Here is a 9,491-nt window from a genome sequence, read left to right on the forward strand (position 1 = left end):
CTTTGGCACATAATTTGTACTGGGAGGTAGAGAGTATTGATGGTTGATAGAAAAATTTGGTAATGACTAATTATTACACTCCGATTCTTTGTGAAATGTGTTCGAATCATAAGACTACAATCTGATAATGTGTTTAGCTTAGTTAGAAGTACAACTAGGGCATTGATTCATTTTTATATCTATGCAAGCAGAGTGCAACTGTGAAACCAATAACAGAAAACAGGATACGAAACTAGACAGTGAAAAACATGTCCCCACCTAGGGTGAGGACAGTGAGAGAGCTTAGAGAGTTAATCATATGTGCTTGTATAAGATGCATATTTGCCCAGCAACAGAGTATTTGTGTCTTGTGAAACCAGTAAAGGAAGTCTGTGTATGTGTGACCTGATACTCGAGGAACCAAAAAAACAACCACACGAACACAGCTGGAGTGTGAAATAGATACAAGAAGAAACAATAGGTTGTTGTGCAAGTTTACAGAGAAATGTGACAGTTGCCTAAATATGGGCTAGGAGTTTTCTCATTGGCCCACTTAGGGGCGTAGTAAAGGTATAAAAAACATTGTGCATTGTATGATTTTCAGAGCGCTCTCAATGAATAAAGACTGACCATTGCAGAAAGGGGTCTTTGTTTAATTTATTTAAACTAGAGATTTACACCTCTGGGAATTATTCAAAGATTTAAGAAGTGTTTGACTTCAACCATTGAGATAACAAAATTCTTGTGACAATGGTATAAAAGGTCTGATAGGAACACTGTGAGGAGATCAACATGCTGCTAATAGGATGTGTGCTATCATGGTTTCAGCCTCCCACAGGCCCTGAATCCTGGGTGACAGCTTTGTGACACACCAAATGTCTATAACAAATGTCCTGTGAGGAGAGCAGGGTTTGAACAATCAAACTGTGATCACTTGTGGTCCACGGCAGAGAATAAACTAGGATGACAGGACCTCCTGACAGGGCTGTGACATGCACCTCCTGTCCTCTCCGCACCACACTGGGAGGCTCCACTCTGATTTGTGACCTCACGCCTCAGTGTCATGCGGACGTGAGGGAATAAATAAAACTGGACACCTGTCACCTGTAGAAGGATAAACAATTTGTTTTAAATTAGATGCCCACTCAACACTCACCCACTTTCTCAACTAAGGCCCTACTTTCTCTCTCTCATTTAACCGTCATAAAAAGGAATCAGCTGTTCCCTATCAGTCAGTCAAAGCGGTCCTCAGCATGTTACAACCGCTGTCCTGGCCGCTACTCGAACCGCCTCTAACATCCAGAGTGTTGTCCCCCATTGCCCCATCTCCCCAAAGCATGAAGTCTCCTGCTACTGGCTGAGTCTGCCAGGTCTATTAAGATTAGATTAGAATTTATGAAGATTGCCTCACCTGGCTCACTGGTATAATATATGCTGCTGTAGTAATTCACATTTGGTCCTTCATTTCCTAAGCAGCCAGGGGCCCCCATATTTCACCATGACAATGTAATTACAGGTCCACATTAATAAGTCCTTATTGTTTAGAATTGGGGCTGAAGAAAACACTGACTATAAAACTAAAGCCGTCTTGTCATTCACATGGATGTTTACCTAAGAACAGAGGGCAAAGTGATTTACACACACAGCTTACAACCTTATTGATTACAGGGGGGCTTTCACAGACACACAAACACACACACCCACATGACAGATGTGCAGAACAGAGGATCCACAAGCCCTTTGTGGACTGATTAGCAGGAAATCTCAGTAATGACTTGTGATCCAGGGGATAAGTAAATGGATAAGTAAACTAAATGTGTGGTTTAATACCTTAAACCAGGTCTAATCTGTCTTGGCTGTGTTGCTGTCTGGTCTTTGATGCTTTATATCTTTGCATGCCTTGAGCAACACATCATTTCTTCTGTCACTATTCACTTCTGTTTGTCTACCTGATTTAGTAGTTGCCCTTTGGGCATTTTGTCACTCATACCAGTGTATAACATCACAGATTTCAATGGTCTGTGAATTAGGATTTTTTGTTGTTATTAAAACCCTTTCCTACAGTCAAGTTACCAAATCGCTCTCTACATCTACCACTCTCACTCTGTGTCTCACTTGTTTCCTTCCTTTCTGCTGCAGAAAAACTTGTCAGGAAGGAAGGAAATGAGTGAGCCACAGGGGGGCTCAGAGTAGGATTGTATCAGAGAGTATATAAAAGGTAACTTATTCAGTGGTTCTGAGATGATGACATATGGTCTGAAATTGTGTCTTTGGGCTGTTTGCGGTCAGAAGGATTTAGCCTTGGCCAATGAGAGAGGAGTAGGAGTGTGGAAATCACAGAACGCTATAGAAGGTAGTGAAGACACATCAAGGTATGGTTTAAAAATGGCTTCTGTACTGTGTGTTACTGCTGATGGGTTTCCTATAGTGCATTAACGTAACCTTTTCTCAGTGCTATATTTGTTCACATGGGCCATTTCAGAGCCATTATCGAGCTTGTCAATTCCCCTATCCCTTCCCTATTTGAATGAACATGTTTTCTAAGCAGATCAATACGTTATTTTTATCTCTCACACTTTTCGTAAATATTATTTCACAAATCAATACAGTGCTTGATGTGCTGCATCACCTCCTCCCCCACATGCAACCCCTGCCCCATCTTCCAAACACACAAGGTCGTCACTGCATGGTAAGATGGTTAGTGGTGCTCAGCTTTTATTCCATGAATCTTATGGGCATTGATGCAACCTTTTTCTGCCTGATGAAAGATTTCACTAAATTTGGTATTTGTTTAATATAAGCTTACAGTGAGTACGTTGTTGATCTAGGTCAAATGTACAATCAGGAATATATCACAGATTGTATGTGAAAACAGAGCAGTGCAGCACAAAAGGTTTGCTGAAAAGGAGCAAGTATGATGTCATCGCTAGCCTCTCAGCACTCTTCTAGCCGATGAAATCGATTTAAACATTCAACCGAGACTCAGGGCATTAGAGATGTATTATTTCAACATGGGAGAAGAGACGTGGTTCTCATGAAACACATATCCATTCTCAGATCAGATAGTTGCAGGGTCTGTGTTAGGGCGGGGACATTGTTCTACTGGAGATGGGGGGGACTTGGCAGGGGCTTGTGTGATTACTGCTTACACTGATTTATAACTCACTTTTAATTATCTGAGGGGGACTAGAGCCTGTGCCAACAGCTACATCCTCTGATGTTGGGACAGGAAGGGGAGAGCGAGCCCTCTTTGGTTACCACCTCAGCTACTGCCCCTATGGTCTGAGACTGAGACAGGGGTCCTGGAGTTTCAGCAAGCCTCAGTGGACCAGGCCAGATGGATGTGTCTGAAATGTATACCCGGTATGGGATCTGAGGATTCCTAATGGAAATATGAAGCCATGTTCTACTGGACATGGAAGTCTAACTAACATTCCCTGGTGACCTATAAATTAGACTGTTGTGAGGGCCACACAAATCACTGCCTCAGCATATCTTCTCTAGTTTCTCTCTCCTCTACTGTAGAAAGACACTGGCAGCTCCTGAATTATAATGACTTTTGTAGTTGTTTAAACAATGTAAAAGTTTTGACAAATATCCACACAAAATCCCAGTTGTATATGAATTTTATATTCCTGACTTTCATTTTAGTTGATATCCCTAATTGGATTCAGTTCGCAGTTCAACAAGTGGCCAGCTTGATCATTTAAAAAATTATATCTGTGATTTATAGTAATCATCATGTCATTTCCATTTAAGGGTTAGTTTATTTCTGCTGAGAACCTTGAAAGCCATTAAATCTTGGTAATGAGATTTTCATTATAAAAAGAGCAGCAGACGATTCATGGAACCTCTGAGGCTGAGCAGTGACATTACTCCAACTTCCTTCACATCCTCTCTCCTTCACATGATCAATGGGGATAACCAAAGTCAAACGATCATGACTCTCCTGTAAATATTGTTGTTTCTAAACCCACATGAGAAAGAGTCAGATGTGTGTGTGTGGTTGTATTTCTGAGGGAGCCATCCCTTATCTCTCTGATTGGCTGTTTCCATTCACAAACACTAAGTAAACAAGATGCTCTGTATGAAACCATCCCAGAGGAATCTTTCAGCATAGCCTGTCTGCATGGCATCTGTAACAATGTTCTCCCTCTCTCCTTCACTCGCTCTCTCTCATTTCTTTTTCGTGCAAGAGTAGCATGGCGGCTTATGTAAGGCCTAACCCCTGTAGTTCCAGGCAAATTGAGTCGTAGAAACTCATTGGTGTAATTTGGATAATGAATTCCAAAGATATCCCCACTGCTTAGGTAAGCCTAGTATGCTTAATTCTACAGCCTTGTTCTTTAAATCAATATTAAGCCTTAATTCCTGATTCTGATTCATTTGTCAACCTGTGAGTTGAATTTAGCGAGGGTGGCCAGGAATGGGTTACATGACTTCCATGACTAATGAATTTGATCATGGAAATGAATAAAGGAATTATTCCATGGTATGAACATACGTCTCATGTGGAGTCTTGAAATCTGAAGGGTGGTGTGCAACGTCAACATATGTCTTTTTCATATTTTAGAGACATACAAGGGTTGTTGCTCACACCAAACTCACCAGAACCAAAAAAAACATTGTGGCCCCACTGACAGTAATAGTGTTGTTCATTACCATCATGATTATCATAAATGAGGAGTTTTGGGAGCCTGTAGAACAGTGGTATTCAAACTTTCACAGTGGGGAACCCCATTTTTTTCTGCCAGAATTTAAGGGGATCCCCAAATTTTTTTGTTGTTGAATTTCTCGCGACCCTGCCTCACCCCAAATATAATGAACAACTTTAAAATAGTTACATTTTCATCTCTTATCAAAATGAAAAGAAACCAATAAAAACATTTACTCAATAAAGTGTTATTTTCAAATTATCTTTCTCAAAACATTAATGTTGTCCATAAAATAATCTGCACTCTTAATTGTTTTTAAATTGTATTTTTTAATACAAATAAAAATAAATGCTGACCCCACTGCAGTTTTTCGACTTTGAATACCACTGCTGTAGAGGGAGAGGACTAGGGTAAGAGGGGTTAATTTGGAGCAGGACTGTTTTCGTCTCTCATAATTATTTTTAATGTCAGTCATTAAGCCGTCCCTTGGGGGAGTGTTGCAGCAGCAGTCATCTCTGTTTGGGCTTTAGATCATCATCAGCGCTGCTTTTCCATTAACCTTCCTCTGTTCCCTTATCCCACAGGATGCAGTCACTGAGGCAGTTTCTGCTAATCCAAACAGTTGTATAAAAAACCTTGTGTACACTCCCCTACGTATTTATTCGGACAGTGAGGCTTAAAATGTCAAAATTTGGCTCTATACTCCAGCATTTTGGATTTGAGATCAAATGTTTCATTTGAGGCGACAGTACAGTGTCACCTTTTAGTTAAACGTTTTTTTTCATGTATTTGGACAAATGAACTTATAGTGTATTAAAGTAGTCAAAAGTGTAGTATTTGGTCCCATATACCTAGCACGCAATGATTACATCAAGCTTGTGGCTCTATGCATTTGCAGTTTGTTATGGTTGTGTTTCGGATTATGTTTTGCCCAATAGAAACTGAATGATGAATAATTCAGTGACATTATTGTAAATAAGAATAGAAGATGTTTCTGAATACTTCTACATTAATGTGGAGGCTACCATGATTATGGATAATCATGAATGAATCGTGAATAATGATGAGTGAGAAAGTTACAGAGGAATAAAGATCATACCCCCCTAAAAATGCTAACCTTGTTATGGGGGCATGATCTTTGTGGATCATTTGTGCAATCCGAAACACAACCAAAACAAACTGCAAATGCATCCAACAAGTTTGTAGTCACAAGCTTGATGTAGTCATTGCATGCTAGGAATACTAAACTTTGGACTAAATTGAATACACTATAAATGAATTTGTCCAAATACTTATGACGCGTTCAAATGGACTAGATACATAAAGTGCATTCATTTCTAAACGGTAAAACAGATATGTATGAAAATACGCTCAAATTCTGTACTTTCGCCTCATATAAAATATTTGATCTCAAATCCAAAATGCTGGCGTATAAAGAAGTTGTAGCTTCACTGTCCAAATAAATACAAAAGGGAGTGCATGTCAAGACTATACTTACCACTTTTAATGTGTTCTATAATATAGGCTTTAGAAGGCTCTTTCTCTACTTCTTAATTTCTCTCTTTTTAATTTCAACCCTTTAATGCGTGTGAGTGCGTAAAAATCATCTGTCCTCGGTTGCAACACTCACTGCCGATTTCCAAACTGCCTCTGAAAACAACGTCAGCACAAAAACTGTTTGTTGGGAGCTTCATGAAATGGGTTTCCATGGACGAGCAGCCACACACAAGCCTAAGATCAGCATGCGCAATGCCAAGCGTCGGCTGGAGTGTTGTAAAGCTCACCGCCATTGGACTCTGGAGCAGAGGAAACAGGTTCTCTGGAGTGATGAATCATGTTTCACCATCTGGCAGTCCGATGGACGAATCTGGATTTGGAGAACGCTATCTGCCCCAACGCATAGTGCCAACTGTAAAGTTTGGTGGAGGAGGAATAATGGTCTGGGCCTGTTTTTCATGGTTTGGGCTAGGCCCCTTAGTTCCAGTGAAGGGAAAACTTAACACTACAACATACAATGACATTCTAGACGATTCTGTGCTTCCAACTTTGGGAAAGGCCCTTTCCTGTTTCAGCATAACAATGCCCCTGTGCACATAGCGAGATCCATACAGAAATGGTTTGTCGAGATCGGTGTGGAAGAACTTGACTGGCCTGCACAGAGCCCTGACCTCAACCCCATCAAACACCTTTGGGATGAATTGGAACGCCGACTGCCGACACACAGGTACAGACACACTCATACGCAGACACGCTAGCACACGCACTCTACACACACGTACATTGTAATATTGTTGAATGGTGGTATTATACATTTTGTATTGTAGATATGTAGTGGTGTAATAATGTTATATGATGAACTGTTTTATCTTTTGTTTTTTGTGTGATGTAAGTGCCTTAATGTGTTTGGACCCCAGGAAGAGTAGCTTCGGCCTTGGCATCAGCTAATGGGGATCCTAATAAATACAAATACAAATTATTTTGGAATGAGATGTTCAATGAGCAGGTGTCCACATACTTTTGGTTATGTAGTGTACATTGAGGTAGTCATGATTGACTGCTGAGCAGCGTTTTGAAATCACTGAAGTTACGATAGTCGGTCTCCGCCTCATCTCTTGACTTCACATAACCTTTTTCCCGTTCCCGGAAACTCTAAACTGCACCCAAGGTGTGGGTGTTGGCCATCCACATATTTTCTAGCTGACTGGTGAGGGAAACAAATAAACTTCTGCTTTGTCAACAATATAAATTGGTATATTAAAGTCCTTCTCTGAAAACAGGTACAGTATGTTGGTTTAAATTATCATTTGTATGACTGGTCTAAAACTAAATGTAATGAAAGCCCACGGTAAATGCAATCAAATGGTAATATGCTACAGTATGTGATAAATTAATGTATAAAAGTGTTTGGTTAAACAAATAAATACTACAAAACTTTGCAATTTTGGGTTGTTGGGCAGATTTTGGGTAGTGTGCCAATATGTGAAATTTCATTTAATTTCTAAGAGAGCCTGAAGTTTTGTTTCTATCTCTCTCTCTCCCACTCCCACGCCTACTATTGACTCGCCCTTACTCTCCCTCTTATACACACACACACACACGAACACACACACACATTCTTTCTCTCATTTTAACTCATACTCTCTCACTTACTCTACAGCACTCCTGTGAGGATGGCAGCCAGTTTCTCTCTCCTGGAAGAGGACCTGTCGTGTACAGTGTGCTATCAGATATTCAGGGAGCCAGTGATCCTGCTCTGCAGCCACAGCTTCTGCAGGGCCTGTCTGGAGGAGAGCTGGAGTAAAGGGGAGACGCAGGACTGCCCAGTCTGCAGAAGGTCCTCCAGAGACCAGTCGCCTCCCAACCTGGCCCTGAGGCATGTCTGTAAGACTCTACTGAAGGAGAGGGGGCATAAGGACACTCCTGGGCCCACAGAGGAGGCTACGGAAGGACACTCACAGGGTGGAAACACCAGACACAGGGGGTTTACAGGGTGTGTGTGGTTTACACTCCCAGAGGCTCCAGCTCTTCTGCCTTGAGGATGAGTGTCTGGTGTGTGTGGTGTGTGTCGGAGCATGCAGGCCACAGCTTCTGTTCTGTGGGGAAGGCAGCAGGCCAGAGGAAGGAGGGACTCAGACCCACACTGGAGGCCTTGGAGGAGAAAATGTCTGCCTTCTGCAAAGCTAAACTGTGACAAAATGGCTGCTCACGTCGGGGTGCAGGCCCAGCGAGCAGAGAAGCAGATAAAGGATGAGTTTGAGAAGCTACACTGCTTCCTGAGAGAGGAGGAGGTGGAGAGGCTAGCTGCACTGAAGGAGGAAGAGGAGGAGAAGAATACAAGGATGAAGGAGAGAGTGAAGGAGATAAGTGAGATGATGTCATCTCTGATGCACACAATCAGGGCTGTGGAGGAGAAGCTGGCAGTGGATGATGTGTTGTTTCTGCAGAGCTACAAGACTATGATGGAGAGAGCACAGAGTGCGTCTCAGGACCCACAGCTGGGCTCAGGAGCACTGATCAACTTGGCCAAACACCTGGGCAATCTCAGTTTCCAGGTCTGGGAGAAGATGCAGGGGGCAGTGAAATACATGCCTGTAGTTCTAGATCCAAACACAACACATCCCTACCTCTATCCATCTGAAAATCTGACCAGCCTAAGATCCGAAGACAAAGGACAGAGTCTCCCAGACAACCCACAGAGGTTTGATTCATACCGTGACATCCTGGGTTCAGAGGGGTTCACTTCAGGGACACACTTCTGGGATGTGGAAGTCGGAGAAAATGATGACTGGAGGGTAGGGGTGGCCGGTGGGTCTGTTAGTAGGAAACAGGGGTTAGATGAAGAAGAAAGTTGAATATGGGCTGTTGGGGTAGCTAATGGTGAACCTTATAAAATGAAGAAGAATACTCAGAGGATCAGAGTTTCGCTGAAGTGGGACAAACAGGAGGTGTCCTTCATTGATCTTAGTTCATACACACAAACCCTCCGAACATTGAATCACAAATTTACAGAGAGTACGTATCCATACTTTTATTTGTTAAATGGTCAACTACTGCAGATCCTTCCAGAGAAAGTCTCTGTAAAGGTGGAAAACCATGAACATTAACCCCTACTAAGCTAACACTAAGCTAACATATGTCCCCTGTAGCTCAGTTGGTAGAGCATGGCGCTTGCAACGGCAGGATTGTGGGTTCGTTTCCCACGGGGGGCCAGTATGAAAAAATGTATGCACTCGCTAACTGTAAGTCGCTCTGGATAAGAGCGTCTGCTAAATGACTAAAATGTAAATGTAATATAGAATTGTTTTAAGGTGGTTAAACCATGGATCATTTAGCTACTTGATTTAGAATGTTTTGATT

The 9,491-nt window shown here is 41.9% G+C and overlaps 1 pseudogene across 1 annotated transcript; it reads left to right on the forward strand.

Moving 5' to 3' along the window:
* Positions 1-7,804: 7,804 nt before the first annotated feature.
* On the forward strand, positions 7,805-9,238 carry LOC311102636 (nuclear factor 7, brain-like; annotated as a pseudogene). The gene has a single exon. The product of its transcript is annotated as a nuclear factor 7, brain-like (transcript).
* Positions 9,239-9,491: the final 253 nt, after the last annotated feature.

The sequence above is a fragment of the Coregonus lavaretus genome (assembly GCF_964263955.1).
Source record: "Coregonus lavaretus genome assembly, chromosome: 27".
In the NCBI taxonomy this organism is placed as follows: Eukaryota; Metazoa; Chordata; class Actinopteri; order Salmoniformes; family Salmonidae; genus Coregonus; species Coregonus lavaretus.